At 38.9% G+C, this 27,982-nt stretch overlaps 1 pseudogene across 1 annotated transcript; it reads left to right on the forward strand.

Moving 5' to 3' along the window:
- Positions 1–26,686, forward strand: LOC308650416 (sodium-dependent glucose transporter 1B-like; annotated as a pseudogene). The gene is made up of 5 exons: positions 1–89; positions 133–367; positions 22,137–22,305; positions 23,895–24,011; positions 25,548–26,686. The product of its transcript is annotated as a sodium-dependent glucose transporter 1B-like (transcript).
- The last annotated feature ends 1,296 nt before the right edge of the window (positions 26,687–27,982 follow it).

Here is a 27,982-nt window from a genome sequence, read left to right on the forward strand (position 1 = left end):
ATGGAGCGCCTCGGTTCGCTACCTGCTACAGCGGCGCGTTCCAAAGTCCGACTTTCCGAGGAGGTGACCCGTGACAGACCCCGGAGGAGGTTGCCCAAGGAGGCCTGGAGGCTTGGAGCTCAGATCTCCAAGGATCCGCCGAAAAGGTCAGCGGCAGCAAGACCACGTCTCTGGAGCCGCCAGGCTGGAGCTGGAACAGGAGTTTCGTGGTGCCGGGGCCGCAGCTGTGGAGCAGCGGCTCCTCCAGGCCGAGGCCCCAGCGAAGAAGGAGACCCAGGTGGTGGGGGTCTCTGGGAGGAGAAGTCGACATGAAACCCTGCTGCGCTGGTTCATCACCCTGATCCTGTATGCCGCCTTCCTGGGGCTGGTGAGAGCTGGGGGAGCGACCCTCTCAGGTGTCTTCTTGCAGAGAAAGAGACCTTCCCAGTTGGAGTCCCGGCTTTGCCCCCCTGCTCCCCCGCAAGTTTTGTGACCCTGGGACCATTAGATATTCTACCTGGGTCTTGTTTTGTAATCATTTCAAACCGGTACAGTTCTAATCATGGAGGGTTATTAACTTTCCTAATGTGTTTTCAACGGAAGCAGACCCTCCTTGGTGTGATGGGGAAAACGCAAAAGGCATTGCACAGGTCTTTAGCTACTGCCATCGCTTCCGGAATGATGCCACAGAAAAGTGCTTTTTTGGAATTCACTCTTTTTGCTGGTGTAACTAAATTCAACCAACTGCTTAATTTTGCAGATAGGAAATAGGCCACGCCACGAGAACAGTGACTTTTCTGGATCACACAGCTGGTTGAGCGGTAGAGCCATCAACAGATCTCTTACTCTGCTAGTGATCCTAAATAACCAATCTGTCAGATCCTTAAAAGGTTTTCTTGGAGCAAAGTGCAAGTCTAGAAGCAGTTTGCCAAACTCCTGGGCTGCCCCTCAGTTCACTGTTCTGGCAACTTCCCATCTGATAACACAATAATTGTGATTCTGGGGAGTTGGGTAAATAAGTCCAATGAGGAGAGTCATTTCTGGTCACTTTGCTCAGAGACTCAGCCTTGATTGATCTGGTCACTTTGAAACCCTGCTGCGCTGGTTCACCACTGTGATCCTGTATGCGGCCTTCCTGGGGCTGGTGAGAGCTGTGGGGAGCAACCCTCTCAGGTATCTTCTTGCAGAGAAAGCAACCTTCCCATTTGGAGTCCCAGCTTTGCCTTGATTGGTCTGGTCACTTTGCTCAGAGACTCACCACCCCCATTCCTAGAGTGGGAGGTGGGGGTGGTGAGAAAGAAAGAGATTTCTGATGTTTGGTGAACCCTTATTTTGGGCCAGTTCTTGTTGTAAGTCCTTTAAAGGCATGAAGTAACCACTAGAGCCACTATTCTGACTTTTCTCCTTTTACAAAGTGCTTGCTGTGCCACCTATGCACATCCTGGACTTGGACTCCTGCTGCTCAGACAAGAGGTAGCTCCTGAATAGGGAGCAGAGTAGCACAAGTAGAGTCAATTGTTTTTGAAATATAGTTGAATTAGAAACATTTTTTTTTTCTTAAAGGCATTAAGGAATTTCTTCCAACAGGCAACTATGACTGCTAGTTCTTGCTAACACCTATTAAAAAGAAAAGGTCAGACAAGTAAAATCTTAGCAGTTTTTGTTTTGTTTTGTTTTGTTTTTTTTTTTTTTTTTTTTTTTTTTTTTGCAGAAAGGAATGATTTAGGAACCAGGGACCACCTAAACCAGTAAAGGTTCAAAAAACTCCAACCAGGAAGGTGGGCAGGCAATATCTATAGACACAACAAGAAAGTGATATAAATAAATAGCTTGAATAGTTATAGCTCATGTGCTGTTAGTGCACATTTCTGAAGCAGTTTGCAGCATGTAATGGGCTAATTGCTTGGCTGCTAAGCAACTTGTTCCAAGAATATACTCTCAGGTGACATTAGGTATGTTGAACTTGCCCCCATACACAGGCAGCATTAGGCCAAATTGAATTTAACAATTTCCCCCCTTTTACTCAGCCTCTCCTTTTTGTGATATTGAAACCTGGAGCAGTGAGGGCACCTTCTATCACCAACATAATTGACAGGTTTGCATAATTATGAAATTCACAATGTACAATGACAAATGAGTTGGATGATTCTTTATGTCTTCTTTAAGTTTTTATTGCCATTTTAATGCATAAAAAAGGATGGCTGAATAAAAACATTTGAATCTTGATGGGTACAACATATCAAAGAGACTTACAATGCCTATCAGGAGGATAAAACCAAGAAACTAAAGTACAAATATCTCCACAAACCAAACTGATCAAAATCAAACAATGCAAGTTTTATGCAATAAAGAGTTCAACAGCATTAGGGTCCAATGCTCATAGTCTCTGGGGCATGATGGTAATTAGGGGCATAGTTGCCCTCAAACATCCAAGTTGCCTGCAAACCAACTATTAGTGGCTGCCATGAACAAACCATGTGTTCCTTTTTCTGAGTTGTTCATTTAAAGTATACAGTGGCAGTGTGTAGAGAAACAGCAGTATCTTACCCATCTTTTTTTGTTTTGCTTTTGTTTTAGAGCTGTGGACTAAACCCAGGGCTTTACATATGCTAAGTAAACATTGTTCTAATAACTGAGTAATACACTCCCCCCAGATGATCAACCATCTTTTAAATTACTCTTTCATTACTGACGAAATCAAGAGAATGATAAACACAACATTGTTTGGTTTAGCACCATAAACAAGCTCCATATATGGGCAAGAAAGACATATGAAACTCAATTTTTTTTTCCACAAAGTACTTTGTTGAGCATCCATATTCTCAGCATCCAATCAGAGTGGCTTCTACTGTTCTGAATTCCTGGGAAGTCTGATTAGCTAGAATATCCAAAACTTCCCCCAACTAATGTGTTAGCTTCTAATTCCATACCATGGCACTTTACTACTGCCAAGAGTGAATACCCAGAACCCTGTTAAAAACTTGCATATCTTCAGTGTTGGTATGAATTTTGGCTATTGACTTCTTTGGTCTCTGATTATGGGAGGTATGGGAACTTTCAGGGAAAACTCTTCAGAAGGCAGTAGTGAGCCAGGCAAAATAGCAACATTGAACCAGGGTAGATGCAAAAACTAAATAGACAAATTCTCCAGTCTCTTGGAGGCTGAAAAGAGTGTCATCTAGTGGCCATCCAGCAGCAGTCTGTGAAATTCATCACCCTTAAGTCTGCAAAGCTCTGAACAAGGTCCAGTGGGAAACTTTGTGTGTGTGTGTGTGTGTGTGTGTGTGTGTGTGTGTGTGTGTGATCCCTTTATAGCATGTTGTGAGAGTATGAAACCTTGTTTATTGGAAAGGGATGTTCCTGGATTTAATGTGATGTAATACTAGTATTTGTAGCTCCACAGGTTACCCTCGGGTCTCGTGTACACAATGTACTTTGGCAGACATCACTCATGATTTGCACACACATAGGTAATTCCTAGTTCTTTCATATGCACAATTTTTCAGACATCACCCAGATAAGTTTTCTATATTTGGTAGAGATTAGATTGATTTCTTCTATGTGTAGTATTTCTTTAAGCATTTTAAATAGTGCTGGCTTAGTAGTCATGAATTCTTTTAGTTCTGCTTGTCCTGGAAGGATTTTATTTCTTTGCTAATTCTGAAGGATGGCTCTACTGGATACAATAATCTTGGTTAACAGTTATTTTCTTTTGGGGTGTGGAACACGTCATTCCAACTTCTCCTGAGTTTGTGCTGAGAAATTACATGTTATTTTGATTGGTTTACCTCTAAACTTGACCTTACATTTTATTCTTGAGGCTTTTAAAATTCTATCCTGTCCTATGTGCCAAGCATTTTAATTATAAGATGACATGGAGAGGTTCTTTTTCTTTTTCTTCCTTTCTTATTCTTATTCTTTTTTTCCCTTCTCCCTTGGACTGAAGATTGAACCCATGGTACTTTACCACTGAGCTACATCCTTGATCCTTTTTTTTTTTTTTTTTTTTTTTTGAGACAAGGTTTCAGTAAGTCGCTGAGGATCTTGCTAAGTTGCTGAGGCTGGTCTCACACTTATGATCCACCTGCCTCAGCCTCTTGAGTTGCTGGGATTACAGATATGCATCACCATGCATGGCCAGGTTCTTTTAAACCTTTTCTACTGGGGATTCTGAATGCATTCTGTATCTGATTCCAGCTCATTCTCAAGGCCTGGAAAGTTTTATATCCTTGAAGAGGTTATCCATGTTATTAACCTTCATCTCAGAATGCTCTTTGATTCCAATTATTCTTAACTTTGTTCTATTGGTGTTGTCCTGCAATTCTGTATATTCTGGTCATGGTTACTTATTTTCTTTAATACTGTCAGATTGTTCAAAGGATAGGCACCTGTCTTCCAGCCCTGTGATTTTGTTTTATGCTTGTTCATCCCTATTAGAAGACTTTGAACATTTTATTTGATTTATTGTGTCTTTAATTTCCAAGATTTACGTTTGTTTGTTTTTCAATATCAATCTCTACCTCCTTATTGAATTTCTCATTCATATCTTGAACTGACTTCCTAAATTCATTGAATTGTTTTCCATGTTCTCTTTGGAATTCATTGATCATTTAAATAATTATTCTTTTGAATTTCTTTCAAAATATTTACATCTTAATTATTTACATAGAACATTAGTCTAATAACATAAAAACAGAGAACACCATCTGGGCATTTATCCCTTTCAAAGATCAGAGATAAAAGGGTTCACCTTTTTTTTCCAGTATTTCCTACAGATAAGTCCTTGTTCACACTGCAATCATCAGCCAATTAAATTCTGGCATTTCCCCAAGCTACTGTATAAAAAGGATGTTGAAGGCCACTACTATACAGAATATTGTAATATAAGGACTCTCTCATTCACCAATTCTGGCATACTTCTGAAATATCCCCAACATTTTCATTTCATTTCTGTCCAAGAGGCTATAGTATATAAGCACAGGTACATATAACTTCAAGATTACTGCCAACAAGCTCTGAAAATTGAAAATGACAAGCATAGTGAATCTTTTGAATTTTTTTTGTACCAGAAATTCAACCCAGCGGTGCTTAACAACTGAGCTACATCCCCAGCCTTTTAAAAATTATTTTATTTAGAGACAGGTTCTTGCTGAGTTGCTTAGGGCCTCCATTAGTTGCTGAGCTTGGCTTTGAAATTGTGATCCTCCTGCCTCAGCCTCTCTCGCTGCTGGGATTATAGGTGTGCACTACTAAACCTGGCTTCTTTTGAATTGAAGAAGGAGGGGAAACAAGAACCAAAATAAATAGAGAGAAAGAGAAAACAAGAGAATTTAGCTATTAGAGAGAGAGAGAAAGAGAGAGAAAGAAAAAGAGAAACAAGACCCCTCCCCCCCAAAATCCCCAAATAAATGAAATCCTCAATCCTCAAAAGACAAAACAGGAAATATAAAAAACATTTTTAAAATGATGAAAAGAAGGGAAAAATAAACAATTATGTATATTAATGTATATCCATCAGACAATAATTACAGCAGTTATGAGAGAGAGAGAGAGAGAGAGAGAGAGAAAATTATTAATGAAAATTGTCTTTACTAAAGTGGTCAAAACTGTTGACAACTTGGATGTTCATTGCCTATGCCAGACTGCCCTTCTTTCCATTTTTCTTGGGCTATATATGCCTTAGAGAAAGTACTAGAGTTTGTTAAATCTTTCCTCTTTTTGTATTACTCACTGAGCTGCCAGCTGGAGTGTCCGGGAGCTGAAGCTGGTTGAAATAGTTCTCAGCTTCCTGTCTCCCAGTATAAATTAAGACAGAATGGAAAGTACTGTTAATTGGAGTTTTATATGGACAGACCAAATTCTGCTACAGATTTCTAAATGTGATGGTGCAACAGCTGGGGTTTAGCTCTAATCAGGCCTTTGGGTCTTTGTCAAGTGACATCTGCTCTGGAGAGATTAGATCAACATACCCAGAGGGCCAGGCAGATGCTGGGCATCTGGATTTCAAGAGTCTACCAAGAATTCTACTTTTAGGGTAGGGGAGCCAACACTCCACAGATCTCACACACTTCACTGCCAATGAATGTGGCCTTCCCAGGCTCAGTCTGCAAGTATAATCCCTGAGTGTAATTATGGCAGCCTGTTCAATTTTCCAATCCTCTTAGGCTAATCATATGAGCTCTCAGACTTGAAGGGCAGGCTAGATGCACTCATCTTCTTATCTATGACTTGAAACAAAACCTTTTGATCCTCAAAATACTTGAATGTCCCTGGGTACAATTTTTTTTTCTGTCAGGTACATGTTCTGCTAGATACACCAGAGGCCACATGATAGGTGGTTTCTGGGACAATATAGCAATATTTGCTTTGATCTCCTGGGCTCCTGCAGGAGCAAGCTATAGCACAGTCTCTTCAAGATGACTCCCACCTCGGCTCTCTGCTTGCCAGAGTAAAAACATGGAGCACTTTTCAAATACCATCTCACTGTGCATCTTCTGGTTCAGTTAAGTTCAGACTGCTTTTCTGTTCTATAGGTTTTTCTGTGCCAAATTTCTCCATTGTGTCTCTTTCTTTTTGTGTTATCCCTCTCCTCTGTGGTCAAACAATGCTACTGCTGCTACTACCACTGGCTTGGCCCCAATGTACTTTTTCTTGTCCTTTGTTAAATGCACCCCAATTTTTTGACTCCTAAGAGTCTCTGACTGTGCTATATTGAATTTCAGTGTATTCTTTCTTTCACCCACCTCCCTGAGAAGCAGTACTCTCACTGAGATATGGAGCAACTGGAAATGCAGCCTTCCTTTAATCCACTGTCTTGAATCTCCCCCAGAGTACAGAGCTTTTAATCATGGAACCTATAAAGACTCAACAAGGACAAGGCAGTCATCAATCACTCCATGACTACACACAAGAGCAATGCATTTCCATCTACTTAAGTACCATTTTTTTTCTCCAGATCAGGTGTATAGCACTGTTTATTAAATTGGTTATGGTAGGTAATTAAATTTGAATCATTCTTAATGGACTTCGTTCGAACAGCATGTCTTCACAATTTTAGCATTTACTGAGTTAACACAAAATCTACCAAGTTATTTCCTTAGTATTCAATTAATTCTTATTGTGCATGATGTAGGATTAAACATTAGCTTGATTTTTATAAGCCATTTGTTTTTTTTTTTCATTTTAGTTCTGAGAATTCTTACCCAGTGCATTGAAATGATCTGAAAGTTATCAGATGTCTGTACTTGACAGAGTACTTTCCATGAATATCCTTAAACACAAAGGAAAGGAAAGTAACACACTAAAAAAATTAACTTTGAGTGATAAGACTTAAAATAGCCATAGTTAAAGTTCTGATGATTGGTTTTTACAATAGTGATGGAATGGACAAGAATGTTTGGCTACTTGGTTGCATAAAAAAGATTTTTAAGATAAAACTAGAATTATGACTAATAATGTTATCTTTGGACTATTAGATGTCTATGAGTTTCATAGTTTCTGAAACATGTATTACTAATATACCCATTTAACTATAACTCAAATTTTAGCATTACTTTTTAAATAACAATGATTCCCACATAATGTAATATCAAACAAGCTTAAATAGTTTACTATATCTCTTTCTTAAAAAGAGAGATATCCTTTTGAGATATTCTAAGGACAAATTTGGAAAATCCCAAAATTAATTTAAAATCAAGAAAAAGGCAATTTAGAATAAGTTATTTTTCTTAATGACAAATTTTACACTGTAAGGATAACATAAGCTTATTTTATCTTCAATGTAGGTAGGGAAAGTTGTGTGTCTGTATTATATCTAATGCTGAAAATTGAAAGACATGTCTGTTTCATATAAGTCACGAATACTTTATGAACCAAAGACTATCCAATTCACACAAACCTGAAAATAATGTGAATTAGTTTTTTTTTGAGAGACCAATTCATTTATAAAAGCAATTATTTTTCTTAAAGCAAAGAAAGTAGAGGTCAGTATGATAAGGACATAAAATATCACATACACATCATACATGGAGACATACATCAACATATAAACAGAAGCAGATCTTGCATCTTTCATTTAAAAAATTTGGCCATGCATCAGATAAAACAATACAAAACTCATGTAAGTATTAAGGAATATCTAAGTTCAAATTTTTTTTTTCTGACCAGTGTTACAAAGTTTCCTTCCCAACTATCTAAAGCCTTTGACTAATATTTTTTAAAAATATATATTTTTTAGTTGTAGATGGACACAATACCTTTATTTTATTTTATTTGTTTATGTGGTGCTGGGGATCGAACCAAGTGCCTCACATGTTCGAAGCCCATGATTTTGAAAATAAAGTTAGTGGATGCCTCATGAAGTGGATTTCCAAACTCCTGTGTCTCAGATCCTTAGATTTGGAGAAACCCATTTTCAAAAGGTACCTACTTCAGTTCTCCAACTGTATACAGCCCAGTTAATTTTCAGATCCAATGTGATCCTGTTAATAGTCAGCTAGATGTTCTTTTGTTCAACTCAGAAATTATGAATGGGCAAAGTGAAGCTCCCTTAGTGTTAGTAGCTCTCAGTTTCTGATATTAGTGACTCTCCTTTGCTGCTCTCAGCTGTAGGAGACAGCAGCTAGTGGAAGCTCTCTGGAATTCCTCCAGCAGACAGAATTAGTGGCTCTCTGTTTCACTCTGTCACTCTCCACTGTTTCCTGACTTTTAGCATTTTCATCCCCATCTCCTGGCTCCTTTCAGGGCCAGAAGCCTTTGGTGTTACCAGCTTTTAGTGTATCCAGTTCAGCCTGCTCTACTAGAGGAAGAAATCATGCATAAGCAAGATTAAAAAACAAAAACAAAAACCCAAAAGAGGTTTTATTAGGACTAGTGCTGCAGCATAGGGGATGGCAGCCTATGTAGGAAAAAAGGCATGATCATGCATTTTGCAGTGTCCTGCTGGCTATTTTAGACTTTTTGTTTGGTCATGAGCAGGGAAAGAGCTCTTCATTGACCTGATTGTGGACTGCTGATGTAAAGGGGCAGAGTCATCCAGAGAGGCTGTGGGACTATGTTATGTTGGATGAAAGAAAATGCTTCCATTCAGCCTTGAGGTGTTTGGGAAAGCCATGGCTATCAAAGATGAAAGAAAGAAAAATTCAAAGTACTCCCCAGGAAGTATTGAGCCCTGGACCCTTCTCTTCTGTCTCATTCCTTCTGAGAGATTTTATCCTCCTTAATCTTTTTTTAAAATATATATATTTTAGTTTTATACACACACACACACACACACACACTTCTATGAACCTTTATTTTATTTATGTATATATGGTGTTGAGGATCAAATCAAGTGCCTCACAAATGCTAGGAAAGTGCTCTATCACTGAGCCACAACCCTAGCCCCTATCCTTCTTAATCTTAAGGAGTCACAAGTGAAGTTCTCTGTCTTCTGTAATTTATTCCTGCTGACAGAGGCAGTGACCCTATGGTTTCCTGGAAGCATAAAAATCTCTCATTGACCACTCTACTGGTTTGTAGGGGCCTGACTTTTCTCCCAAAGGCACTGGCTGGAAGCCTTGCATTGTAATTAACTTGACATGGACCTGCCATAGCCTAAAAAAGAAGTCAGCTGTTTAATCCTGGCATAAGAAGAATCATTGTAAATTATAGGGTAGAGGCACAGAAAGGAAACAGGCTGAATGAAGCCAAATGAAACATCCATGCTCCTTTGTCACTTTTAGGCCACCATTAAACTGCACAGACATTTAGTAGATTCTAGGCCCAAAGAATTTAATATCAGCATTTTTGTTCACATCATAATGCAGTTGTGTGTTCTCAGATCATTTATCCTACCTCAGGTTGTACTGTTCCCACAAATGGATGATTTGATCATTATTGCTAATCTCCTCAGAGGATAAACTGCATGGCAGGTCTGGGAGTACCCTGGAGTTGATCCTGTGAACTGCCTATCTAGCTGAACCAAAGATCAAGTGCTCTTCCTGGTCTGAGAGTAGAAAATCATGCCCCCTCTCATCACTTACCACATGTTTTGAACCAAGTGAACGTTTAGATTGTGTTGGTCAGGGAGGAAAACCCCTCCTCCTTTTATGTTGGTGATGGGAGATGGTGATCAGGGGCTGCCTTTGTACTTCTGTCTCCAACCATTTATTTTGAGTCACTGCATTTAATTGCAACCAGGAGATATGAGGGAGGGGTAGTGTCTTACCAATAAGGCAAAGAGAGAAACAAAGCTCAAGGAAAAAAAGCAGTTTTATGAACTAAGTGCCCTGTGGGCCTGGATATATTGGAGCTTTCTGGGTTACAATAACTGGTGAAATGCCCAGAGCCCCTTCTCAGGTCCAGTTTAGCTCTCTCTACTTTGTTTTACCACCACATACTCTACCCTTTGGGGATACATTTCTCTCCCTGAAATGACCCACGGGACGGAAAGGGCTGAAACAGACTAATACATGTATGATCTGTTAACTAATATCATTGAACAAGATCATGATAAGATATGATGGAAAAACTTGCTGTACCTGCCAAACTATCAAAATAATAGCGATCCTTTTTCATTTTGGAGGCTTAGAAACAGGTAGAGGAGCCTCAATTTAATTCTCACTCTCTTATCTCCCTCCTCCTTCCTTTAGTGCTTTGCCCTCTTCCACCTCTAAACTACTCTTTCTGTCTTCCTATAAACAGAACTCAAGTCTCTGTTGTTTATTTATTTTAAAAAATCTTCTCAGCTATTTCCTGCATCCCAAAGTTTTAGAATGAATAGCTTAAAACTCTTACGGGTACGTGTTGAACCACGACACAAAGAAAAGACCACCAACTCCAGTTTTAAATCGAATTAAAGCAAGCTTGTATTGTGTACACAAGAGCTGGCCAGGACTGTCTCTCCCAAAGCCGGCCTAGAGCTCAACACCCCAGCTTTCCAGGAAAAAGGTTTTATAGTACAAAAAGTTGCAAAGAGTGGGAGTCTTGAGAACTTACAGCTAACAGGATTTTGACAAGTATAATACAAAGGCAGATAGTAGGTTAATGATCTACATGGCTTAACATTTCAAGGTAGGGAATAATTTTAGATCTCAACATTAGAATTTATGAGGTGCCACTGAGGTTTTAGAGAGGGTTGTTATCTGGTCAGAGGAGCCAGGATTTATGAGGTGCCATAGATTTTAGAGAGGGTTGTTATCTGGTCAGGGAAAGCTAGGCATGGGTGAGTTCAAGACACAGGCAGGAATTCCAAACAAGTTTAGAAATGGTAGTAATTTGTAGTAAAACAAAAATTAACTTTTCATGACTTTGTGACGAGATGGCTCCCAATCTTAAAATGGAATTAGGCTGGGTTCATCATATGTCCTTGTCCACTTAGTTTTTAATCTCATGCCATCTGATTTTTTTATTTTAATGTTTACTTTTTAGTTGTAGTTGGACACAATATCTTTATTTGTTTTATTCATTTTTATGTGGTACTGAGGTTTGAACCTAGGGCCTTGCACGTGCTAGGCAAATGTTCTACCACTAAGCCACAACCCCAGCCCCCATCTGATTTTCTTTACATTTTTATTTAAATCTTTCCCGCCAAATTGAGTTGAGAGTCTCTGTAGCTTTTTTAAAAAATATATTTATTTTTTAGTTTTAGTTGGACACAATACCTTTTTTCACTTATTTATTTTTATGTGGTGCTGAGGATTGAACCTAGGATCTTGCACTTGCAAGGTGAGAATTCTACCTCTGAGCCACAATCCCAGCCATAGAGAGTCTCTACAGAATTTGACATGTTGCTAGCTTTCATTTTAAAAGTCTCCTCTTTTAGATTCTAAAACATGCCAATTTTTTAATGTCTATGCTTTTTGGTCACCTGTTATTTATTGATTGTATGTCTTCCCTTTGTCCCCTACATACAGGTAATTTTTCAAGGTTTGCCCCTAGCCTTTTGTCCTTCCCATGTGGATGACAGGCCATCATTAACTTTTCTTGAATTTTAGGCCTCCTTCATAACAATCTGCTGTCAGCCCTACTTGCACTTTGTTTCTCCCAAGAGAGCTCTACAGCTTACTCAACATCAAACCCAAACTAATTTTACTCACCTATGAGTAAAATTAGCAGAACTATCATTTTCCCATTTGAAAAAAAAAATTTAAATCTTAAATCTACAAATAAAAAGCTGCAAAGTCTTACAGATTTCCCATCTGCAATAATTTTCTACATTTGCCTTTGTTTCCATTTTTATTAACCTAAAAGCTAGTTCAGGACCTTCATATTTCTGGCTTAATTTTTCAAAATTGGCCTTACCCTAATCCTTGTCATTTTCACTTTTCACAATTTCTCTACCCACATCTGTAACTTAGTAATTTTTGTCTGGTGGGAGCTTAGAAAAAGGGGTGTTCTGAAACAGTAGCCAAGGCCTATTCCCAGAGTTTTAACAGGCCTGAGGAATTAGAGGTCTAGGCAGGGGCTCTTATTCATTGTTAGCACTGGTGTCTTATACACTCAGGTTATTTTAACATACAGTGTAATTTAGGCTAATAACCATTGTTAGCCAAATTAGAACTGTTTTTTTTTTTAAACATACACCTAATTTGCATATATCACTTTCCTTAGCTAGTTTTTGTCTTGTTCTTTTACTGTGTCACTTATTTTTGTTGTGGACAACCATTAATCCATTGTGTTTTAACAAAATTTGTTAATTTTATTGCTTATAAATTAACCTGCAACTCTTCATGTTTCCTAGTCAAACTTCCCACCCCACTCCTAGCCATTTGCTATATGTACTTTATTTTTACAACTAGATCATGACATTAGGCAAGAAACCTCTCTGAATCTGAGCTTCTCATTTCTAAAATAAGAAGGCTAGGTTATATGACTTCTGCATTTTCGTTTACATGAAACTTAGAATTTTATTTAAATAAGTTATCTTACTGTTGGTGAATAATGCTTTCAGTATACTTTATCTAAATACCAGTTTAAAACAATTCCCTGATAGTTTTTGTAATTAGGTTATTGCTATATCAATTAATCCAATGAAAACATGATCACGAACACTAAAAGACCACTATCTTTTCCTTGTAATAGTCCATATATTATTATTCTTGGATTCCCACCCCCCCCCCATAAAAATACACCTGTTTTTGGTTATTCTTGCCTGCCAGGTGTTCAAGACCCCTATATCCACCAAAAATCAACTTCTGTCCTTCTACTTTTAAGGACATTTCAGGCTGCCTGGGGGTTATTTGAAAGCCTTATGAAAAGCCTCTTGACTCTCAGTCCTTTCCTACACCAATTGTATCATCTGCCAGGATGAGCCAGTCTAACTGACAATGTGACTTTCCTTGAAAGCACTGGGGATATTACATTCCCCAATGACTCTCCTCTTGCAGAACGGGTACCTTTAGGATTCTAGTCTCTAGGATCCTCACAATTGCTCTGAATGGGAGGCTGGGTATCTCCTGGATTTTCAGGGCTCTTTTAGAGGGGTCTTGTCATCCTCTGGGTCCTGCTAACCTTGGAGAGTTCGGAACAAAATCCTGGCTGTCCTCTTAGTCCTTTTATCTTCCTTGGCTTTAGCCTCCAAGTCTTGTTTGTTGAATACCCAGAATGCCTGTTCCACCAACCTTTGGTCCATTTTAAGTTGGATCCTATCTTTCCTGTAGGTGATGGTCAGCATCCAATATGTTACAATTATCCCAATTTCAAATTACTGGAGAAAACCCAATTTGTCTACAAAAAAGTCTAGTCTTATCAGAAAGCTGCATCTGAGAGTAATTGTTAGTGACCTTCCATGACCCTGATTATAAACAGTTTAGTGAAGAATCAAAAGTGTGGATGACAAAGGACTTAGAACAGCCACGGTAAGAATTTTGGCAAGAAAGTTCAGCAGCTTGACAAGACAGTTTAGTTATTTCCATTGTATTTATCATTTTAGGATAACAATTATAACTGACAGTATTATGACATGACCATTAGATTTTTGGTGGATTAAAATCTGTAAATAGAGCTGGGGTCATAGCTTAGTACCTAGCATGTGTGAAGTACTGAATTGATTCTCAGCACCACATAAAAGTAAATAAAGATCCATCAATAACTTTAAAAAACACATACCTGTAAATAACTAGTGGTGCATGCCTGTAATCCCAGCAAATCAGAAGGCTGAGGCAGGAAGAGCACAAATTCAAAGCCAGCTTCAGCAGATTAGCGAGGCACTTAGCAACTCAGTGAGACTGTGTGTGTAAATAAAATATAAAAAAGTGTTTGAGATATGACTCAGTGGTTAAGCACCCCTGGGTTCAAACGCCATTACAAAAAAAAAAAAAAAAGAATACCTGTAAATAATTTTCCTTAGTTATTGCCAGCTTAATCACATATGCAGTTTTTTTTTCATAAGATTAATGCTTTACAAACTTCCTGTGACTTGTTTAGACCCTCTACATTTTGCTTAACTCTTTTGATTTTGCCCTCATTCAAAATCCTTTCCCATCCATATGTATTCCCTTTCCTTTTTGACCTTTGTAATAAAAAATAAACCCCATGCCTATAACTTTTCAATATCTCTTTTTAAAATTTACTTTTTTCTTACTGCCCTATTTTTTCATGTTTTGATAATAGTCCTTACAAATATTCCAAAATTACTCTTTTCTCCAATAAGGTGAGATACTTGACCTTTTTCCAGTGTCTTCATCCAAACACAGCTGAAGCTACTCTTTTGTATTCTTCACACATGAGATTGCTCAAGCCAGTTAGAACTTTAACACATTTAGCAGAACCAAATATATTGTCTTTTTATACATTTTAAGAAGCCCAGAGTACTTTGAATTCATTTTTACCAGTTGATATTCAGTATTTTGGCTTACTTAAGAATGACCCAGATGTTTTATATATATATTACCTATATTTATAAATATTTATCTCCTTTATATTTACCTAATTGATCCATTTTTAATAATTGTAAAATTTGAAGCCTTGAAGAGGCTAGCTACTCTTTACTGAACTATTTTTATAGCATGTGGCTGTTCTGCGGGTTTTACTTAATCAAGAGCTCTGGATACCTGGTCAATCAAAAGATATAGCTGCCAATATTACATACATCTTACTTACTATTTCTCTAAGTAACATGAACCCTTCTTGGGGAAGTCAGGGCAGTCCCTCTTCCAGTGACCTTACGTCCTAAAATATGATTTTTACCCAGGTGCCAAGGCTCTTTTCTGGCATATTTTGGGTTACCCTGAGGTAGTGGTTGCATTAAGACAGCCACAAGTCATATTTGTTTCTATACTCTCCTATCCTTTCTGGCTTCCTCTATCCAGGTTAAAAAAAAATGGAGTCTGGGGTCCCTGACTCCAATGTTTATGACTTCCTTCATATGTTTGGGTCAGTAGGCCTAGTGGTCTTGAAGACTGTCACACAGACCCAACAGAAGTTGCTTAGGCTAGGCTCCTGACACAATTTCATAAAATCCAAAATGCAGAAAATTTCTCCTCGTTTTTTTTTTTTCCTTTTCCAGAATGGAGGATTGTTTTAGTCAGTGTTGCATCACTGTGACCAAAAGACCCAACAAGAACAACTTAGAGAAGAAAAAGGTTATTTTGGCTCATAGTTTTAGAGGTTCAGTTCATGGTTGGCCAGATCCATAGCTTTGGGCTTATCATGGAAAGAACACCATGGTGGAAGGGTCTGGTGGAAAAATAGCTGCTCAATTCAGATATCCAGGAAGCATAGAAAAAGCTCTGCATACCAGGGACAAAATATAAACTCCCCAAACATGCCAGTGACCCACTTCTTTAAGGCACATCCTACCCACCTACAGTTACCACTTTTTAATCCACTTAAATGGAGTAATTCACTGGTGAGGTTACAGCTCTCACAATCTAAACATTTCACCTCTGAACATTTTTGCATCATTTCCTATTTGTGCTTTTGTGGGACACCTCATATCTGAATCATAACAAGAATGAGGCTATAATTCAAGACCCATTCTCTGGCCAATACCCTTGGTCTTCTAGTTTGTATTGAGGCAAGGCTTTATCACAAAAGAAAGTCAGTCTGTTTTTCGTAAGGCTCTCAGACTTAACTCCAGTTAGTAATTAGACACCTGAGCGTTGAGTGCTTTGGAACACCAAGAGTGATAGACAGAAAATGTCTCACAGGAGAACAAAAGGAGAGGAGGAAGATGGAAATCTCAGGGTTTTCAAGAGCCAGTTTCTTGGTATACACAGATGAAATATCAGATTCTTACAGGTGTAGAGACAAGAGAGTTATGGGTGCTCACTAAACAGGACATGTTCCAGAGTCAGAGTTCCAGAAAACAAATAGAACTGAGAAATTCAGAAAGCAAAACAAAGAACTCTGCAGTGGTACAACTAGTCTGTAATCCAAGAGAGAGCTTCTGAAACCAAGTTAGAGCCTGCCTCAGAGTGTGCTGGAATGGTGAAACCAATCTGCAGTACAAACTGGGCGGTTGAGTCAGGGCCACCACAGATATCTGCAGTGTGATAAAAATTATCACCAGTGAGCAAAAGGGATGAAAGAAAGACTAAAGAACATGGACATGGAGGTGGGGTTGCATCTTTCACATGAAGAGGATGGGGAGGCTCACACAGTTGTACCAGCAGTTGAAGCTGATCTTGCAGCAATGATTCAGGTGACCACTTGTCATCCACAGGCAGATCTGTGCTGGCCTTTACACTTGTCAGTCATCTTTTTCTGTGCCCTCTCAAGGGGAAGTCCTCTTTATAGGTCACCAAGATGTGACCAGTCAGCTGAGGGTTCTTTTGCCCAATTCAGATAGAAATCATGAATAGGCAAAGTCAAGTTCCCTTAGTGTTAGCAACTTTCCTTGTTGCTGATCTCCTGGCAGTAGGAGCCAGCAGCTAGTCGGAAATCTCTGGAACTCCTCCAACAGATGTAGCCGCTCTCTGTTGCGCTCTGTCACTCCCCACGACTCCCTGACTGCTATCTGCCCTTAGCATTTTCAGCCCCATCTTTGGACGCCTTTTAGGGCCAGGAGCCTTTGGGAAATCACCAGCTCTTAGTATATCCAGTTTAGACTGCTCTGCTTGAGATAGAAATCAGGCATTAACAAGATATAATACCATTTTAAAGAGGTTTTATTAGGACATTTGCTGCAGCATAAGGGGAGGAAGCACATGAACTACTCCAATAAGGGTAAAGGGAAAGTGTTGGCTAACTGTAGTTTCTGCTTAGTCATGTGCCAGAAGCCATTTATGAGCCATGTGTTAACTGAGTGACGTTGGAGCCTTTAGTCAGGAAAGCCTGGCTTGGGGAGCTCCCAGGCAGTATCCACTGATGTGAAAATGCCCAATTCATGTCAATGCTGTGTTCTATCTCACTGCTCAAGTTCAAGCACAGTCCTGGAGATGGGAGTGACCTGCTAAGAGCCAAACAGCCTGCTTACTCCCACCTCTATCCAGTTTTTGTGAAGAAGCTCCTACGGATCACTTTTGCCTCCCGGAGATGGGTGTAACTTGCCAAAAGCCAATCAACCTGTTTACCCCTGGGTCATATATGACCCCTGCCACACTGAGAAGCAAGCACAAGATTCCTCCCACTGAAACCTTATCCCTGCCTTTGATGTACTCCCCCTTAAATAAAGAATCAGGACCTTTTTCAGTTATTCAGTTCCAGTTCCTATCAGGACTGGAAGACCTATCAGGCACTTTGCTTTTTAAATCTAATCTTTGGCTTTGTCTTATTCCTTACTGATTATTTCAGACTTTTGATTTTCCCAGGTGGCTCATACCTCCTGAGCAGAAACCTGCTCTGTCAGGTTGCTGGTCACCCTATCAGTCATGGACAAGTTCATGACTTAAATGGGGGTAGTTAAAGTAGTCTCAGAGGGGCAGAGTCGTCCACAGAGTCTGTAGGGAAGAGTCGTGTGGGATGGACCAGCAACTAAAGCTAATTGCAGCCACAGCAAAATTCTCCAAGAAGCATTGAGGTGTTTGGAGCAACCACGGCTATCAAAAATGGAAGAAAAAAATATACATCTTGGAGAGTGTTATGACTTTATATAAAGTATTCCTCTATAGCTATAGCTCCTCTGTTAATATAGGAATATTAGGAGGCAAAATTGTTAGATTATGAGAGCTATAACCTAATCAGTTCATCCTAATTTGAATGGACTGTGGTAACCAGGCAGTTAGGGCACGGCTGAAGGAGGTAGGTTACTAGGTGTGTGCTTTGGAAGTGTTCCTCTTCTTTATGGCCTATTTCCCTCACTGTTTCTTGACCACCATCAACAGACAGTACTCATTTACCACACCTTTCAGCCATGATGGTTTGTCTTGTCTTCAGACCCTTGCAATTAGTTCAATGGAGTAGGTCCACCATGAACCAAACTCCTGAGACCATGAGCAATAATAAACTTTTCCTCCTCTAAGTTGTTCTTGTTGGATATTTTGGTCACAGCAATGAAAAGTTGACTAATATAGAAAATGGAACCAAGAAGTGAGGTTGCTGCTGGAACAAACTTGGGTTTGGAACTTGTTTGTGCGCATAGTGTGGAAAAATCTGAAGATGGAAAATAAAAAAGGCATGCTTCTCACAAAGAAAGTGCTAGGAACTTGTTTCACCATGCTGAGTCATCCAGGCACTCAGAGGCTACGGCAGCTGTGATCCTAGAGGGCCCAGTTATTGCTTGAACTGTTGACACGCCTTCGCATTATCTACATGGCCCTGGTTCTGCAGTTATACAGGGTGCTGGATTCCTTAGGGGATCATTAAGGTTTCCACTGAGATGTCAAAGAAGACTTGGAAGGTCAGAAAAAAAATGTAGCTGGATTAAAATTCCTGCAGGATGTTTCTAAGAGTGATGTGTGAAGGTGTGAATGTGACCCCAAAACTGGAGTGAAGACTGTTTCAATAAGAGATGCCAGTAACAAGGATCACCTGTCAAGAAAAGCTGCTGGCTGTGGACAGAACCAGACTAAAAGAGAAGTCGTATGGGCTGCAACTGGCAAGGCCAAACGGGTAGGGCTGCCTAAGCCCTTTGGAGATCACATCTCACTGCCCTGTGCCCCAGATGTTGGATGAGGAGCTACAGGACTTGTTTGTCCAGTTCAGTTTTTGTATTGCTTTGGTCCCACCCTTCCTTTCTATACCCCTATTTTTCCATTTTGGAATAGAAATGTTTACTTTGCCTTTATATACTGGAAGCATCTAACTTGCTTTTGATCTTACAGGGGCTTCACAGCCAAGAGCTTGCCTTGAGTCTCAAAAGAGACTTTGGACTTGGGCATTTGGGCAATATTGAAAGTGCTAGGACTATGGGCATTCTTGGAAATGGACTAAATGCATTTTGCATTGTGAGATGGACATGAGTTTTAGGGGGATGTGGGGAGAAATATTATGGTTTGGATGTGAGGTATCACCCCAAAACTTTTGTGTTAATGCAGGAATAGTCAGAGGTGAAATGATTAAAGAGCTTCAACTTAATTGGTCCATCCTAGTTTGAATGGATGGTAACTGCAGGCTGGTAGGGTATGGCTGGAGGAGGTAGGTCACAGGGTACATGCTCAGGAAAGTTCATTTTCCCTGTGGCCCCTTCCCCTCTCAATATCCTTTCTAACTGCCATGAGTGGGGCAGCGCTCTTCCCCCATGCCCTTTCACCCTGATGGGATCTGCCTTACCTTGGGCTGAGTGCAATGGCGTTGGTCCACCAACAACTAAACTTCTGAAACCCTGAGCCAAAATAAACTTTTCCTCCTCAAAGTTGTTCCTGTTATATATTTTGGTCCTAGCAATGAAAATGTGACTGACACAGGGAACATGTGGCAGAAGAGAAAATCCTTTCTCTTCTTTCTCAATTTTGGTCTCAATCCAGTAAAAAGTGCTTAAATTAAGTCAGAGAACTCAAAACAAATTTATGGAGTTTGCATTAAATAGAAAATTCACAGGAGACCCCAATTTATTTGAGAGATCAGGCATAAGGCGATTGATTCAATCCACCAGTGAATTTTTGACCTTAAATTCTCATATTACTGCAAGAATTTATTTCAGGGAATGGCTATTGCTATACTGGGACACTGGTCGCTGGACTTCTACTTTGGATCCTCATCTGATGCCATCCCATTAAAGGAAGAAATTTAGACCTATTAAATTTAGCAGTTTATTTGAGCAAAGAACAATTCATGAATTGAGAAAACCCTGAAGTAATAAAGTTTAATAAAACACCACTCAGCAACATGGGCAGGCAATACTTACAGACAAAAAGAAGACGTTACAGAGGCTGAGGTTGTGGCTCAGTGGCAGAGAACTTGCCTCCTACATGTAAGTCACTGGGTTTGATCCTCAGCACCACATAAAAACAAATAAACAAAATAAAGATATTGTGTCCATGTATAACTAAGAGAGAGAGAGGGAGGGAGAGAGAGAGAAAGAGAGAGAGAGAGTGTGTGTGTTACATAGAGAAATAGCATAATTAGTTTCAGCTTAGCATTTACCTTATTTGGACACACTTGAACATTGTGCAATGTGTGATTGGCCATTTATTTAAAAAATTACACTCTCAGGTTAAAGTTTGTTGACATATTAAATTAGATTATACTTTATTACTGTTTTGTCTGCTTTTGTATCACTGTGACCAAAATACCTGACAAGAACAATTTAGAGAAGGAAAAGTTTATTTGGTGCTTACAGTTTCAGAAGTCTTAGTCTGTAGATGGCTGACTCCATTGTTCTGGGCCCAGGGTGATGCTACACATCATGGGTGAAGAGTCCAGCAGAGGAAAGCTGCTCAGCTCAGGGCCAGGAAGCACAGAAAGAAAAGAGAAGGGACCACAGGAAAGATGCACCCTTCCAGGGCACTTCCCCAGCGATTCAGCTCCTCCAGTAGCGCCTCTTCTGCTTAGTTACCACCTAGTTAGTCCATTCAGAATAGGATGGACTGATTAGGTTACAGCTCTCACAACTGAATTCTTTCACCTCTGAACATTCTGGCATTAACAGAAGCCTCTGGGGGACCTCACATTCAAATCATGATAGTTACATATAGAGACAGTTTTAGAACAAATTTAATTTTTCACAATATAATTTTCTTTGAGAAAATTTTATTGTTAAAATCAATCTGTTCATATGTATGTAGAAGTTTCTAAGCCTTACAAACTATACTCCCGATGGCTAGGAATTTCCTTGAAGAAAAATGTAGATTTAGAAATGTTTACATTGGCTCCCTCTGGAATATTTGGAGCTCAGCCAAATGACCCTATATGTACCAGGAGTATTGCTGTGCTAAAATAAAAAATGAGAATACTTTGATAATTTGTATTTTTGACATCTAAATTCTCATATTAGTGCATGCAGTATATTTTAAAATATAGACACCAATTTTAAGTATACATTTAGGGCTGGGGATGTGGCTCAAGCGGTAGCGTGCTCGCCTGGCATGTGCGGGGCGCTGGGTTCGATCCTCAGCACCACATAAAAATAAAAGATGTTCTGTCCACTAAAAACTAAAAAATAAATATTAAAAAATTCTCCTCTCTCTTAAGAAAAAAGAATACATTTAATGGTATGTTTTATTAAATTTTTCTCCAGTGTTTGGGATCGAACCAAAGGCATCTTGCATGTTAGGTAAAGAATCTATCACTGAGTTCATCCCCAGATCCTTATTAATTTTTAGTACTTTTAAGGTATTATTCAAATAGGAAACAATGTAACAAAAAGTAACAAGAATTTCAGCATTTGTTAAAAATTGAGTTTTTAAAAGGGAAATAAGAGGGGGCTGGGGTTGTGGCTCAGCAGTAGTGCACTTGCCTGGCATGTGTGAGGCTGGGTTCAATACTTAGTACGACATATAAATAAATAAATAGATAGATAGATAGATAAATAAATAATCTATCAACTATTAAAAAATTTTAAAAAGGGGGCAGGAGATGGAGAGTGAACTGAGGTAGGCTACATTTTTGTCCCTATTGCCTCGTGTCAGTGATGACCCCAGACTGTTCTACCTCACCAGGAAATAGGTGAATCAATGTAGGAATCAATGGCTCTAGTAGTATTAGTATTGTCATTGTACATTTTTTCCTTGCAATGTGGCTTAAAATAATTCTCTGCATTGCATCTGTATCTCACCCACCACTTTTTGTGATGGATACAAATTATATAGATATTATTTTGTTTGTAAGGAAAAGCTTTTTGTCTTCATAAATTTCAGGGAACAGCAATTGCTATACTGGGACCTACGTTTCAAGATTTGGCAAGAAATGTGAACCGAAATATCAGCAGTCTTTCTGAAATATTTGTGGGTCGTGCTTTTGGATATATGAGCGGCTTTGTGCTTGGTGGCATTCTTTTTGACCGTATGAATCATTTTTTACTTTTGGGTAAGTAGACACTGATTTTCATTTCTTTGTGATTTTTGAAGAGTTTACAACTTGCCTTTAAGTATGAAAACGGTATCCTGCAGAGAGGTTGACAACCGAAATGGGTGGTGTTTTGGTGTCCTCCATGGAAGCTGGGTTTCCATGGTCCTGCTCTCACCTTGGCAGTTCAGGGGAGTCTGTGCTGGGCCCTCTGGAAACTCAGATCAGCCCTCAGGGGTGTGTGTGTGTGTGTGTGTGTGTGTGAGCAATGCTTAGACTTCCTGACCTTGACTGTATTTTAGGCATCCCTCCAGGGTCACCCAATGATTGTCCAAAAGGCTCTGCTCATCAGGGTGTAGGGCAGCTCTCCCAGGGCCACAGAGCTCAGAAGGAGCTCCTGGAATCTGCCCTGGCTCTATGGAGTCTGGGTTGGAAATGAAGGGGCAGGAGATGGAGAGTGAACTGAGGTAGGCTACATTTTTGTCCCTATTGCCCCGTGTCAGTGATGACCCCAGACTATTCTACCTCACCAGGAAATAGATGGCAAAGCTTTAACATACTGGTTTTGAATAAATTAACACACTTAAAAAATTTAGATTGATATGATAATGCACTTTTGAAGAAGGAGCACATCTATTACTTCTGGTGAATAAATTATCTTATTTCTAAAGTAGATTGAAAGAATATATGAATAAATATTATATATTCACATATGAATGAATTGATGGTTTAATAATGACAAAGCAAGTAATTGTGGAATATTTCTTAGACTGTAAAAGCATAGAAGCAAGCTCTAATATAAAATGTAGCCAGTTTTTGAGTGAGTGTGTGTGTGTGTGTGTGTGTGTGTGTGTGTGTGTATGTGTATAATTTTTATTTGGGTCCAGGTTATCAAACCCAAGGTCTTGCACATGCTACATATGTGCTCTACCACAGAGCTACATGGCAGTCCAACAATAAGAATCTTCTATTTTCCTCCCATTCTCCAAACTAGTGTTTTTAAGTTATACTACACCACTATGCCAATTGAATTTTCTTTTTGGCTTTTTAATTTATTACCTCATCTAGAAGTCCCTTTTGGTTCTTAAATAAGAAACATTTAATGAAAGAATTTCTGCCTCTTTTGTTATCAAACATTTCTTTGTGATATACTTTATAGTTTAGTTGTTTATAGCACTAGAATTGTATTCATGTTGAAGTAATTTATCTTTTTTTGAACCCAGGGGTGCTTAAACACTGAGACACATCTCCAGCCCTTTTTTAACATTTTATTTAGAGATAGGGTCTTACTGAAGGCTTAACACCTCCATAAACTGCTGAGACTGGCTTTGAACTTGCGATCGATCCTCCTGCCTCAGCCTCCTAAGCTGCTGGGATTACAGGCATTCACCATCACGCCTGGCTGTAATTTATCTTTTATAGTTCATAAAGATTATAAAGTTTTGAAGTGACAAAAGCATTTATAAAAGTGGCAACTCTTAGCTTCTCAAGATTACCCAGTTTTAATTTGATCTTATTTTACATTTTTAGAAGTATTATGGTGTTGACTTGACTCATGACTCTTCATGAATACTGCTTTTTATAGCTGACTTTATTACCTTTCTCCTCAGGGGTGTCACTGGTGGTCACCACAGTGGGTCTTTATTTTATCCCTTTCTGCAAGACAGCAGTGTTACTGATTGTCATGATGTCGGTCATGGGTGTTTCATTTAGCATTCTGGATACAGGTGAGTGAGCCCTTCATTATCAACTCTGGGATCAGGTCACTACTGCTAGGAAAAGAAGGATGGAGGATAGTAAAGTGTCATCTGCAATGCCCTTGAAATGACATAAACTTTTGAGCTGTTCATGAGGTCTCCCAGTGAGAAGCTTCCTTCTAGTAGCTACTCTTTTTACCAGTTAGGGAACCAATTTCTGAGCAGCCAACTCTGAAGTGTAATTAAAATGATTCAGTTCTTTGAGAGGATTGTTGAATTACAGCATCCAATCAGGAAGGATCCCCTCCCTGGCTAATTACATTACAGATTTTCATTTGGGTGTAGAAGTGTATACTGATTTTTACTTTTTTTTTCCTGTTCTTCTCTCTCTCAAAAGTTCTATTGTCTCACAGCATTATTTCTTCATATGTTATCATGTCTTTTAAAAGCTACTAAAAAATGTGAGTTATATTTGTTTAGCACTGAATCCAACTTTCTGTGCCTCCCTTCCCTCCTGTGATATTACTTGATATGTTTTCTTCTTTTATCATTGTTTGTAAAAAGAGAGATGGAATTATGTATTTATTTGAAAATATCTACTTTTTAAAAAGCCAGGCTATGATGCTTCTGGCCTTTGTAGATGTTGTAGAGACAAGGAAAGCAAAAGGTGTGCTTGTTCCATGTAACAGGTATGCACGAGTCCTGCAGAATTAAGGTTCCTGGAAGTGATTTTCATAGAGAAATAAATAATATTCTAAAAATGACTATCAGTTGCAAATGTGTATAGATTTGGTAATTTGAGCACTATCTGGTATAAAATTTTACCTAATATGCTGGGCATAATGGTGCACACCTGTAATCCCAGTGGCTCAGGAGACTGAGGCAGGAGGATCATGAGTTCAAAGCCAGCCTCAGCAACTTAGCAAGGCCTTAAGCAACTTAGCGAGACCCTGTCTCAAATAAAATATTTTAAAGGCTTGGGATATTTAAAAAGTGCCCCTGGGTTCAAGGCTTGGTACCAAAAATAAATAAATAAATTTTACCTAGTAAAAATATATTTTAAATATTTACAATAAATAGCTCTATAAATATTACTCTGCAGGATGGTGTTATAAAACATTTCTGTGAAAGTGTCTGGCTCTTGGAGGTAGTTCCTGTAGAATTCCATGTATGTGTATGAGATGTTGGTAAGGCATAGCCCTCTGGTGGTCGTGGGTTAAGAGTTCCTTAATTAGTAATTGTTGTATTCTGCTACCTTTCCTATCCCCTACTATAATTGTGGATGTGTAACCGATGTGATTCTGCAATCTGCATCTGGGGTAAAATTGGGGGTTCATAACCCACTTCAATCTAATGTATGAAATACGATATGTCAAGAGCTTTGTAACGTTGTGAACAACCAATAAAAAAAAAGAGTTCCTTAATTAGAGAATTGACTCAGATGCAATATTTGATAACTTAAAACATAATGCCAGGTAATACAAACTTAGCCTTGTTTTCACAGTAATTTTTTTTTTAATTTTTACTGAGTTTAACATAAAGCATTTTTCAATCTTTTCCTGGCAGGTGGTAATGTCCTCATCTTGGATATTTGGGGGCACGAAGGAGCCCCACACATGCAGGCCTTACACTTCAGTTTCGCCTTGGGTGCCTTTCTGGCTCCAGTTCTGGCTAAATTGGCACTGGATACCCCAGTGCCTGCTAAAAACCACACAGAGCCTGCCTTTCAGCCTCCAGCCACCAACGGATCATCTGAAGCTGACTCAGCCCCTCTGTTTGGATTGCCTGATGACATGAATCTACTCTGGGCTTATGCTTCTACCAGCACTTACATTTTCATAGTGTCTCTCTTTCTGTTTGCTCTGTTTTTCAAGAAAAGCTCAGGGCAGGAAAAATCAAAACCATCTGCTCAGGGATATCGAAGAGCTGAATATCACAAGACCCTTCTCTGCCTCCTTTTCTTGTTCTTCTTTTTTTATGTTGGAGCAGAGGTAACATATGGCTCTTATGTTTTCTCCTTTGCCACCACCCATGCTGGTATGGAAGAACGCGAAGCAGCTGGGTTGAACTCCATCTTCTGGGGGACCTTTGCAGCCTGCAGGGGCCTGGCGATCTTCTTTGCTGCATGTCTACAGCCGGGCACCATGATTGTGTTGAGCAACATTGGCAGCCTGGCTTCATCTTTATTTCTGGTGTTATTTGACAAGAGTCCACTCTGTCTCTGGATTGCCACTTCAGTGTATGGGGCCTCAATGGCAGCCACGTTTCCCAGTGGTGTTTCCTGGATTGAGCAGTACACGACCATAAGTGGGAAATCTGCTGCATTTATTCTAATCGGTGGTGCCCTGGGACAGATGGCTATTCCTGCAGTAGTAGGTGTGGTTCAAGGACAATACCCGGATTTGCCAGTAGTTCTGTACTCCTGTTTGGGGGCAGCACTATTCACTGCTCTTATATTTCCCGTGATGTATAAAGTAGCCACCTTGCCTCTGGATCGACAGCAAAAAGAAGACATCAAGAGTAAGAAACAGAAAGCTTTGCCCTCTAGTCCTGGGATATGAAGAAGAGAATGAAGGGAAGAAGAGCAAAAATGGAATGAAATAGATTTTGAAGTGGTTGAAATGAATGCTACAACAAGGCATATTATCATAGAGACATCTGGAAATGTTCTGTTGTCTCCAACCAGTTCCTGTCAAGTGCACTAATTTTTTTCTTTGTTCATCTATTTTATTGCAGTTAGCTCTCGATTTAAAAGTTCACCAATACACCAGTTGTACAAAAGTAAAGATTATAAATTATTCTTCTTTCAGGAAAATAAAACATACTGTGATTTTCCAAAGCCAAATGTCAGTCTAAGATTTAGAACAAAGGATAATTGTGAAACTTGTAAAGGAGAAAACAATCGTGCATGATGACCACATGAGAAAATCTTAAAGAAATTCTATTTCTCACAGACATTGTATTCTCTAAATTAATAAAATTTATTTTAACATAAACTGTATTTTAAAATCTAGAAACCAAAACATAATGCTCTAAGGCCATTTTCATATCTTTTTTTGGTTTGCTTTAAATGCCATACAAACAAATTAATGAACATTTGACCAAATTCAAATGCACCAATGTTTGAGTCTTATCCAGTTACACTAGTGTTTCTCCTCAGAATCATCTTGCCAGGACCAAAACAAAAGATACTAACAGAGAAGACAGTTTACTTACTGACTTTATTGAATTATCTCCATTTCCAAAGAGAACAGTCAGAAGACAGCATGAGCCTATTTCCAGACTGCTTTGGAGATCAAAGTTTCCAGATTCATTTATAAGAAATGCTAAAAAAAAAAAAAAAGTTTTTGAGATGTGCTATTCTGAGTCTTCTATAATCTGCCAAGTGGTCTCATAAACATGTAGGATCATGTTGTGCAACTAGTGTTGGGTATGAGTCTGATTGGATAATATTTTACGGTTTCCAACTTCCAGACCATATAAAGAAGCCATTTGTCTTTGAGAACTTGAGTGTTGTTTTAATAGAGTAAAACCAGAGGTGTGGATAGAATTTTCTAAGAAAATTATTAGGCATCCATATTGTGTCTGGAAGTTAGGGGGAGTACTTTCATGAAAGAATTCCTTAGAAATAGACATTTAGAAAAATATAATTGCTTTAATTTATTTGTAGTATCAGATCAAAGAATATTAATGCATCACTTGATTTTTTATTTGTTAAAAAAAATCACACACATACACAACACAGAGAAGAGTGCAACAGACCTAGATTCAAGACTTGTCTCTGGTTTCTGGCTGTAAATGAGGTACTTAGTGAAAGTCTCATTTATGACACCTCCTTACCTGAGACTCTGGAAATGTAAATCATATGATTTCCAAATTGAAAATTAATACGTTTTATAGTTTGTGCAAAATATCTCCTAGATTAAAGGTAAATGCCAGCCCATTCTTCATTTCAACTGAGAAGTGAAACAAAAATGATAAATAGCTTTAAGGAAATGCTA

The sequence above is a fragment of the Spermophilus citellus genome (assembly GCF_964194105.1).
Source record: "Spermophilus citellus genome assembly, chromosome: 5".
Classification (NCBI taxonomy): Eukaryota; Metazoa; Chordata; class Mammalia; order Rodentia; family Sciuridae; genus Spermophilus; species Spermophilus citellus.